The following is an 11,189-nucleotide window of genomic DNA, read 5'->3' as shown; positions in this document are numbered from 1 at the left end:
AAACTCTGACCTTAGCTCTCCCCTTTCGTAACCCGTGACGGTGCCTGTGACCAGCTGCATCCTGTTTGTCAAGTGGTTGAAATGAAATCGTTTTCTCAGATTTTGTATTTTTTTTGTTGACTTTTTTTTGTAGATGTGTGTTGCCATGTGTAGAATTGTGGAAAAGAAAATGTAAACCTTTGCCTAAATAGCACAAAAGCAGTTTGACTACTGGGGTCACATCAGTGAATTTATCATTGTTGTTTCTCGTTCTGTTCTTCATCGTGTGTCCGGTTTTCCTTCTACGCATCATGATGATATCTTCCTTTGCTTCATTAATGGCAACATGGTCGACGAGACACGTGCCTTGTGATGACCTTGACAGATGTTGAAAGACTGTTGAGCCTTTAGGTCATTACACAGCAGCTTCTCAGGAAGATTATGAGATCCACCTGAAAGCTGCAGAAAACTGAGGAAGTGGACTGTTGTTGAGACAGAGAAACTTTAATATCAGTATCAAGTTAAGATTTTGCTTGTCACAATGTGTTTCTTTTTGTGAAAGGTTGTATGTTTCATGCACATCTCCCTGTAAATAAAACGAGCCATTAAAAAAAATCCACATGGTCTCAGAGCTGCTCGTGTTTTCATCTGCTACGGAACTCAAAGGTTTACGAAACACACATCAGTAGATATATTAAAAGCACTCAGGTCAAATCTAAAATAGACATGCATGCCTCACAGTGACCTTTCAAGGATAGTTCACCCCAAAATTAAAATTCACTTATCTACTCACCACTATGCCGATGGAAGGGTGGGTGAAGTGTTTGAGGACACAAAACACTTTTGGAGTCTCGGAGGTAAAATCCAAAACAATTGACAACTGGTGACCATATATTTAAACGTAGAAAAACAACAGAAAAATCATATAATGCCTCCATACTGCTCCTGTGATGTCATCCAAGTGTCAACAAGCCCAGAAATTCAAATTCGACTTAAAACGAGGTTACTTACTAAAAAATTTGCCCTAGAAACCAAGTGTAAATGAATGGTGAATGTGGGGGCTTGCTGACACTCGGAGGATTTCATGTTTTTCATTCTGTTGTTTTTATACGTTTGAAGAAGTGGTCACCATTTACTTCAATTGTATTGATGTCAGATGTGGGAACTGTTGAGTTTTTCTCTATAATAATGTTTGGTCTCGACTTTACTATGTGAAGCCTTTAGATTATAATCTGTTGGGATTCGGCCTCTCTACAAATACAGTTGAATTGAACGGATTTCTCATATGATCCAGCAGAGGACGCTAAGGTGTTGAAAGCGCCTGAGAAGAATGATGCTCTCTGCGAGGTGTCGGCTGCAGCATCAGCACCGCTCCTCCTCCTCCTCCTCCTCCTGTCCGCAGCATCTCTCTCTCTCTCCCTCCACTCAGAGAAGTGGGAGAGGAGGAAGAGGAAAGACGCGCATGTGTTTTGTTTTTGCAACTCCTGCGTCTCGCCGACATTCTTCAGTGAGCCACAGGAAGCCGAAGGTGAGTCGCACATGTGGAAAACACCTTTTTGCGGGTTTCGTGTTTTTTTTACGCAGCGCCGCCGCGGAGCCCAGCCTCGGGTTCGGTGCGTAGTTCGGCTCGGATCGTATCTGCGTATTTTGATGCTGACTCGGTTCGGTTCAGCAGCCAAACGTGTGTGATCTTATTGTTTTTTAAATTCTGTGTGATTTCATGAGGGAAAGTGTGACATTTTTCTCAGAGGAAAAGACTGTGATGTGGAAGTTGACCCACACACGCAGGTTGGAAGTGGAGCAGGAGACTGTGGCTGCATGTGGTGAAGATAGGGACAGAGGGAGAGAGAGAGAGAGAGGAGGGGGGAGAGCGAGGTCAGAAACAGCAGGCTGGTGATGGATGGAGCAGATCAGGTCTCTGAGGGTGATGCTAATGATCAGCTATAGATTATGTAGGATTTAGACCAATGATCCACTGCACTGAGAGGTGACAGCTAGGAGAGTTTGAAGGAATTGATATTTATTTTTGTGAGGATTTATTGTTTTGTTTTTTGCCCCATCAGACCGAACGTGATTCTGACTTTACAAATAAAAAATATAAAACTGGGCAAAATATGAGGACCATCCTCCCATCCAAAACAACTTATTCCGATATAATGCCAGAAAAACAGTTTTACAATGATTCTATTGTTTTGCCATTATACTGAGCCAGATTTAAACAGTGAATGAAAGCAGTACATGTGAGGTAGAAGTAAAGATTTACTTTGATCGTTCTCTGATCAAACGCTCGAGAAAACCTTTCTCACATCTAACCATCGGTGCTGCTTTCATTTTGTAAAATGCTTCAAGTCTCTTTCTTCTCTCCGTGAATGAGACTCTCCCGCTCTCCTGCAGCTGTCCTCACTTCATCTTTAGTATCTAATTCTCTACAAAGCTTGGGCAGCCTTATGTCAGAAGAAATTAGGAGGATTTTGTTACTTTTGCAACAACTCCCTTGTCCTGGTCGTCAGCTCTAGGTTTCTGAAAGCAGCGAGGGCAGAGCGATGACCTGGATCAAGTGAAGGTGCAGACGGGGGGGTGCATGTCTTTCCACTCAGCTGTCTCTGGCCCTAATTGATTGGCGTCTGATCCTTCAGACCTGGTTTGGCTGTAAAGTGTGAATCTGCTGTTCTGCTGCCTGATTATATTACTGTATTAATTCCCAGTATTTTCAGCTTTGAAACTCCATCAGTTTACTTTGTTTAGCATTTGGCTGCACTGGTTTTAAGTGTTTATTGGAGTCGTCTTGCAGATATTATTGATCCCAAAACCAGGCCCGTCCTTCACCTGTGGATCTCTTAGTCCATTTTTCTAAAACCTACAAATCCCTCCCTGTCGTTGTTAATGTGCAGGTTGTCACTGCGTGCCTTGCAGGAGCCTGGGGCCTCGGCTTGTAGCGGCTCGCTGTCTCTGCTGTAGCTGCTGTTCTCGATGCTGATGCATACGTGATTGATTCATTAGATCTGACCTCTGCAATGTCTGAACAGCAGATCAATCCAGCAGATCTCTGCCAGGAAAACCACTCGCAGCAGGGCAAGTGCAAGCGAGTGTGTGTTTTGCTTAAGTGCTTGCGGCTCAGGTGCCTGTGTACAAGTGTGTGTGTTTGTGTGTGTGTGTGTGTGTGTGTGTTTCTGCAGGTAAGACAGTTTGTCACAAGGCCCAGGAGAGTAGCACACCGATGCGACCCTCAAGGTCATTTTATAGGACAGAAGAGAGGAGGAGGAGGAGGACGGATGAAGGGAGAAAATGGAGGTGATAAGTAGAGTGAAGGAGAGAGGGAAGGAAAAGTGTGCTCTCTCTTAATTATATTTTGTGTTTGCAAGGTTTTCTTAATTTTCAAACCAGGTTTTTCACTTTTGTTTTGGATGGAAGTGTTTTGCTAGGGGATATGGTGTTTTTTATGTTCAAGAACAAGAATCTATTTGTGCATGTTTAAAAACGTGCTTAATAAAGAGGGAATGACAGAAAGAGGAAGCAATAGCTACCAAAATAATAATGATTGTTGTGATCACCCATCGATACACAATTACGCTCCGCTCTGTTTGGTGTGAGGATGCTGTGCAAGCTTGTGTGAGCTCAGCGTGAATGAAGTGTCAACACACGTGCAAACCATAAAACGCACACTCTCAAATTCACGCTGCCTTTGTCTCGGAAAGGTGGCAACGAGCCTGTTGTAGCTCCTCCCCTGCAGTCACAGGCAGGACATCACAGGGTGAAGGGGAAGGCACGCCTCCACTGATGGAACACACACACACACACACACACACACTCACTGACACTGACACACAAATACACACTGACACACACACAAACACAAACTTCCCTGTCCCGTGGGAGTCAACATGAAAGACCCTTTGCCACTTGTGTGTGTGTGTGTATATCCATTTGATGAATGTGTGTAGTCATCTTAACGGCAATGCTACAGATTTGTGTTTGTTTATTTTTGTGTGCAAGGTCATATTAGTCAAATCAGCTTCTTACCATGCAAATGAATGCAACTCTATGAATGAGCTCAGTGTTTTTACCAGGGCAGGACTGTGAGAGCTACAGTTATCTTGACTGTAAAGAGCCGCCGAACCATTCAGTCCACTCCATTCATTTTTAATGACACATCTCCAGACTGTAGCCTGTATCCACATTCTCTTGGAGGCTTGTACCCAAAAATAAACTTTAAAATGTCAGCAGCAGCATGTTTGAATCCTTGAACTGGATCCTTAAAAATTCCCTCTTGATTTCCCAAGGGAGTTCTTCCCCTCATTGTGTCCCTCCTCATCCTCTTTTACCCAGAGTATGAGAACAGTCCTTTTTACAGCCACTTAAAATCATTTGCTTTTTTTTTTTCATCATCATCATCATCACCCCTCAAAACCCTGAGCTCACTCTATTCTTCGCTCACCTCTCGCTGATCCTTCGCCAGCTCTCCCTCCCCCACGCCCCTGGGGTTTATCACTTGCACATTACACATGCATACACACATTTACACATTACAATGCAAACTATAACCCCCCCCCCCAGACAAACCCCCAATTCCTTTCCACCGCCCCCACTTTTCATCCTCTTCTACAGCATCATTTAATAATCCTAAAATAAACAGTAGTGACTCAGCCACTCTGAGTTGCTTTTCAGCTTCTCTTTGTTTGGGCTGTCTCACCTTGCCAGCTTTATGTCTGACTGTGTGTGTGTGTGTGTGTGTGTGTGTGTGTGTGTGTGTGTGTGTGTGTGTGTGTGTGTGTGTGTGTCTGTGTGTCTGTGTGTCTGTGTGTGTGTGTGTGTGTGTGTGAGAGCATGTGGCAACTTCCTCTTAGTCCCACAGATTCCCCTCCATCCTTTTCCTTCTTTGTCTGCTTTGTATTTGAAGTCAGCTGCTCTCTCTCTCTCTCTCTCTCCTCCTCCTCCTCACCTCTTTGTCCCCCTCATTACATTTCGCCCACCAGCCACGCAAGAGTTAACGTTTTCCTCTGCGACAAGAGTGAGGGTAGTGGGCGGAGGGGCTCTGCTAATAACAATGCGGTGCTACCGGCAACCAGCGTGGACAGACAAACCTATTTCTCCTCTCCATGGTGCACCCCCATCCGGATATACATTAGTCTGTGTGTGTGTGTGTGTGTCTGTGTGTGTCTGTTTGTGTGTTTTCACCGCAGGGCACGGTGAAACCAAATAATCACGAGGCTCTCATCTTCTCATTCTCTCCTCCAGACTGTACTTGTCACTTTATTTCTAATCAAGCTAATCTCCTGTAATCTCCCCAAATTGCTCTTTGTTTCCCGCTCCCAACTTCTCAGATTTCTGTGCCAATGCTCGCTTCCTTCCTTCCTTCCTTCCCTGCACACTTGTCCCCCCCCCCTTCGACCATCTCACCTAAGATCCATCCTCACCGGCGGCACAGCCGAGCCAAACCAGACAGTGAAGCAGGGTCGTGCTGATTTAGTGGAGATTAAGTCCCTGTGCTTACTTTATTATCCAGACGTTGAATTGCATCATTAAGTGTTTTGTGCAACAGACCTCAAGTTTGCGAGCCACATTCCCCTTTCTCTTTGTCTCTGCTCCTGCGATAGTCACAGTAGTCGTGTTTGTGTGTGACTGGTACTTATCTTTCTTTGCATGTAACTTTGCATGTACATGTGTATATATAGGTGCATGCAAGGTCAACGCTTGTGTTTAATACATGGGGTGTTTGTGGATGTTTTAGTTTCCTTATCTTAGCGCAGTACGTCATTGTTTCAGCTGCAACAGAGACACAAGGCTTGCGTGTAACCATGTGTTGATGGACGTGCATGTGTGTATGCGTCTGTGTGTGTGTGTGTGTGTGTGTGTGTGTGTGTGTGTGTGTGTGTGTGTGTGCATTGGCCATTTTTCATTTTGCTTCGACAGATAAATCCCATTATTGGCATATTGCGATTATCCGGCGATTTCAAACAGTGCCTGCCTGTGCGCAAATAAGGAAATAAATCAGCTTTTATTGCAGATGATCTGATTTCCTCTCCCCTCTTATTCACTTTGGTGTGACCACCCACCCTGACCCGAGATCCTGCCGAAATCCCGTTACAGTCCCCCCTGATGCAGAGTATGAGTCCCCCTGAGGGGCATCCAACTGTGTGTATGTGGGAGTGAGAGATAGAAAGATGGAGGCAGAGGGAGGGGGGGGGGGGGGGGGCGAAGAGATTATTTGGGCAGATGTAGTCTGCTGTGCTGATGTGTCTTCTATATGGATGCAAATGGGATTGATCACCTCACCCAACCCTCATTAACTCTGTGTTATTGAGGTGAGAATGAAGGGAGGAAGAGGAGGATGAGACAAAGACAGGCATGAAATTATCTGTATTTCCTGAAAAAGAAAGGAAACAGTTGGGAAAACAAAGAAAAGAAAAGGCTAATTGAACAAAATAGAGAGCAGGACCTGGTCTGTTGTTGTTTTTGATGCATAAAATCAGTGCAGATCAAAAACGGACAAAGTGAAGGATACTATTTCTGGATCTTTCTCTCTTCTCCTTCATTGTTCTGTGAGACAACATGCTCTCTGGTGTGCACGGGGAGTTATTGCTCGGCTCACACGTACAAACACTGAGAAACAGTTTGGTGAATCATCACTTGTGAATTTGTGTCTACAGGGCGCTCATTGTGTCTCCTGCGAAAAATGGAGCATTAGGCTTATTTCACTGTATTTCTGTCTGTGTTATGTTGCTAACAGAGAGGGGAGGAGAAGAGCTGGATGACTAGAGGCTTAGCTTTTTTCTCTCTGAAGAGACTTTCTCTCTAAGCTTCATCCTGCTGGATCATTGTATGTGAACAAAATAAAAAAAGTACTGTTTCCTTTTTTTTTTCTGGATGGGTGCAGTTTATTTTTGAATATGCAAAAAGTCTGCAATGCATTCACATGTCTGCAGAGAGTAGATTTTCACAAGTTCACACATTTCTGTCACAATCCAGCCCTGGGAAAAAGTGTACAAGGACGTGCAAGGATGGAGTCATGAGAGATTAATTACATGCATGCTAAGACACAGTATGTTCTGTATTAGAGGAATGGATTTTTCATCTTTGAGGATAACTGCTACGCTTCATTTTAATGTAAATCCTGTGCTAAATCTAATTATGTTATATGGCAACACTCAGGAATCATAGATTGTTATGCACACGTTGGCGTTCTGTCCATTTGCGTTCCCGCCGTCGCTTGTGCTTCCACTTCAGCGTGTGGGAATTCACATCTGTGCAGAAATGTGTGGATGAAAGCGAGATGGGGGAACCTGTGTGTGTGTGTGTGTGTGTGTGTGTGTGTGTGTGTGTGTGTGTGTGTGTGTGTGTGTGTGTGTGTGTGTGTGTGTGTGTGTGTGTGTGTGTGTGTGTGTGTGTGTGTGTGTGTGTGTGTGTGTGTGTGTGTGTGTGTGTGTGTGTGTGTGTTGTTTGGGTTCCCCAGGGACCACGGAGCTATAAAACCTGTCTGCTCTTCTGTGGGGGAGGAGAGGAGCAAATCCAGAGTGCCAAAGACAAATGGCATCTGTAATAGCCACATGTGCAGCTGGATCGACAACAAAGACGCTGAGGGACGGCATGTGTTGATGTGTGTGTGTGTGTGTCTGTGTGTCTGTGTGTGTGTGTGTGTGTGTGTGTGTCTGTACAGGTGAGCGTCTTTGTGCTGTCACATGTTTACATATGTTCGTAGAAATGTAAAGCTGTGAGCTTTTGAATTAGCATTTATTTTCTTGGCAATACAATTCTTTACAACACATATTTGAGCCAGTGGACGATAATAAGATTCACAACCCCCCCCCCCCCAAATGTTGTACATTTTTTCTCCCCTTCACTTTGTGCCTGAAAATACTATTGGGGGGGGGCAATTTCTAACTGCTAACGGTAAATATTAAATCAAAGACATCGTTTCTGTGGCATTTGATTTTTTTAAACATTTTAAACTTAACCTCGTGAGGAAGAATGGAAGAAGAGATCCGGCGTGTGAAAAATACAAACCCTCCCCCTTCTGTGACCCCCGTCTCCTCCTCATAACTTTAATACGAGCCCTAAGAGGGAAGCATGGATACCTCTTATGGAAATATACGATCACAGCTTCCTCATTGGGAGCAATTTAGCCCTCATTAGCAGTATATTATGGTAAAGCAGTCTCAATAATTAAAAATCATGCTGCTCTATTAGACTTATATCACCGAGTCACTTCAGGAATCTCTATAGGACTCGCTAGTACTATAGAGGCTGTGTTCCCCAGCACCAAGCTAATTAGAAAGCTTCGGTCCTCCTGCGACGACTCCCTCTCTCTCCGCGTCCAGCATCTGCAGGTCTCATCTGTTCCCACACAAACAGATTCCTGCTGACAATAAGAGAAACACAGAAGGATGGAGAAGGCCTCTCTCTGTTTTGCAGTTCTACGCACATTTTTTGTTTTCCCCCTCATTTCCGCAATCCTTCAGAGAAGAGCTGTTATGATCGGTTAGCAGCTCGGTGCAAACCAAAAAAAAACAAGTCCTTGACAGGATTTGATGACTATTCGGATGTCGTCTCATCCTGCTCCATGCTCTCATCATTTCAGCAACTTGCCATCTACCCACTCGCAGGGATGTGATTGCCCCGGTATGAGTCACATGTGTCTGGTGGGGAGAAAAAAACTTGTCTTTCACTCCGCTTAGGGGCATAAACACATTTATATATTTTCTTCACTTTTTTGGCACCTTACACAACTGATCATATAGAACTTAAAAAACGCTTCTTTTTTAGTTTAATTTAAGTGCTGTAATGCATATTACAGCCTAATTTTTTAAACTATATTGTTAGTTAGATATTGAGGGCGACAACTGTCTGTTATTGCCAAAATGGGGGGGGTAAAAGGTAAAATCTGCCCCTGACTACACTTTTTCTAGAACTGCGTGTGTGCATTGTGTGTTCAGTCGGTCACATGTATCTTTATACGTGTTCATCTTCATGAGCTCATATGGGAAATGCACAGCAGAATGTATGCATGAGCTGTCAGTGTAAAAGCATGAAGCTGACCTTCAGACTCCACTCTGTCTTTCTATCGCTGACCTTTTTCCCCTGATGAAAGATGCAGGGGTCAACACGTCCTGTATATTCTCCATTTCCCGGGGATATGGCATTGCCATGACAACTGGAACAGGACTGTAGAAAAATCTTCTCAGGTTTTGCTTCCTGGGGTTTTCCCAGTGGAGTTCAGACTGAGTCGTTACCTCAAGTGATGGGTCGCTGAAACAAAGCCTGCATCATTAGATATTCTGGCCCTGATAACCTCAACATGAATATATGCAGGAATAATACTGATCTTGTCCTCTCTTGGAAAAGACCTGAATTCAATTAAAAAAGTAAAAATTTGCAGTAATTAACCAGTGGGTCGGTGGTTCAACCCTGAACTCCTCCAGTCTGCCTTCCCAAGTGTCCTTGGGCAAGATACTGAGCCCCAAATTGCCTCTGACAGCTGTGCCGACAGTATATGATACTTTGTCATAGAAGAAGTGCGGCATATAGAAGTGCTGTATGTGCATGAATGGGTAAATGTCAATTGTAATGTGAAGTACTGAGTGGCCAATAAGGCCACTCAAAATATCGTCTTTTTACCATTTGTTGTTTTAAAGAATGTGAATGAACTATGGTATTTGCTTTGTACACCTTTCAATCCATCTGGTGAAAACAAACCTGATCCCTGTGTAATTATTTGCAGGGTTCCTCCCCATGTAATGTATTTTTCTACATTAGTAATGTAATTGTTCAATACATACTTCAGTCAAAAGGAACATGAACTCAGCTCTTCACCAACACATCTTCCTCCATCCCCTCTCTCACATGTTCTCCTCTGTACTCAATGGAGCAGAGGTTTTCTTTTTTCCTAAGCACATGTCTCCTGAGGATGCACCTAATTTTTTATAGTTGTTTTACTCACAGTGAGTCTTTTTCCTCAAACGAGCTCTGTGTCTTCTTTCGTCCGGGCTTTTGCCAGATTGGTTTTGTCCACCTCTCACTATGGGGCGATGCTGCGCTCATTGTGGTTCAGCCACTGTGACGGAGGCTCAGCGCTCAGCCTCCCGCAGACTGCTGCCATCAGCACAAGCTCCGGCACTACATCAGTGCCGTAATCGATCTGCCACCATGTCCTCGCAGACAATTCTCTCACTCTCTAATATGCACTCTCTGTCTCTTTCCCTCCTGTTCCCTTCCCTCCCCTCCCCCCAGCTCTCTGAAATGTGTTTTGTAATTAGCTGGTTATCTGATTGTGTGAACCAATTCAGTGTAAATATTAGCAGTGCACACAAAGGCAGAGTGCGGCAGATGATGTGTGGTTTATTCTACATCTTGTTTGTGTACCACAATGAGTCGTCCCTATCGCTCCCTACAATCTTGATCCAAAGCCCAATCTGACCAGTACTAGTGCAGTGCACATTCTACACATGCATGCTAGGAATGGGCTGTTTGCTTGTTCTGTGGTAGTGCTGCAAATCTTGCTGATGTTCTCCTTTACACTTGACATTTATTGTACTTCTGTCCGTCCTTGGAGAGGAAACCGTCACATGTGGGTCTCTCTGAGGTTTCTAAGTTCCTTTTACCCTGTTAAAAGTTTTTTTTTGTAGTTTTTCCTTATTCCGGTTGAGGGTTAAGGGCAGAGGATGTCACACCTTGTTTTAGCCCTATGAGACAAATTGGTATTTGTGAATATGGGCTATACAAATAAAATTGGATTGATTGAATGATTAATTGATAGTGCTGGTTGCACAACAGGATTCAGTCTGAAGCAGAGCCCTGAAGCTGCACCACCACTGCTGCACAAAGAACTGTTCTTATGTGTTTATCCAAAGTTCGGTGAAGCTCGACTCAGTAGCAGAACCCCGAAACTGGAGAATCAGGTGTCACTTATGTCGATGGTCACAGGTTCATTCAAATTTTATTGATATCGAACGTATCGTGTGTAAGTTTGAAGCCGATAAGGTGAACGGCTCTCGAGATGTGAATTCCACATACAGACAGAGAGACTGAGATTTCTGGAATTGGTAGATAGATAGTAAAGAACTTGATATTTTACTCGGGAATTGAATATATAATAAACTTATTAATATTTGGATTTGGTTATCATTGTCATTTAATGAAATAACCTTTTTTAGTATTCAGCTCAGAGTTCTCCTTTTCTTTTCAGGAAACTATGATAATGTCTCCAAAATATATTT

The sequence above is a fragment of the Limanda limanda genome, chromosome 14 (genome assembly GCF_963576545.1).
Source record: "Limanda limanda chromosome 14, fLimLim1.1, whole genome shotgun sequence".
In the NCBI taxonomy this organism is placed as follows: Eukaryota; Metazoa; Chordata; class Actinopteri; order Pleuronectiformes; family Pleuronectidae; genus Limanda; species Limanda limanda.
This window is presented reverse-complemented; position numbering follows the sequence as displayed.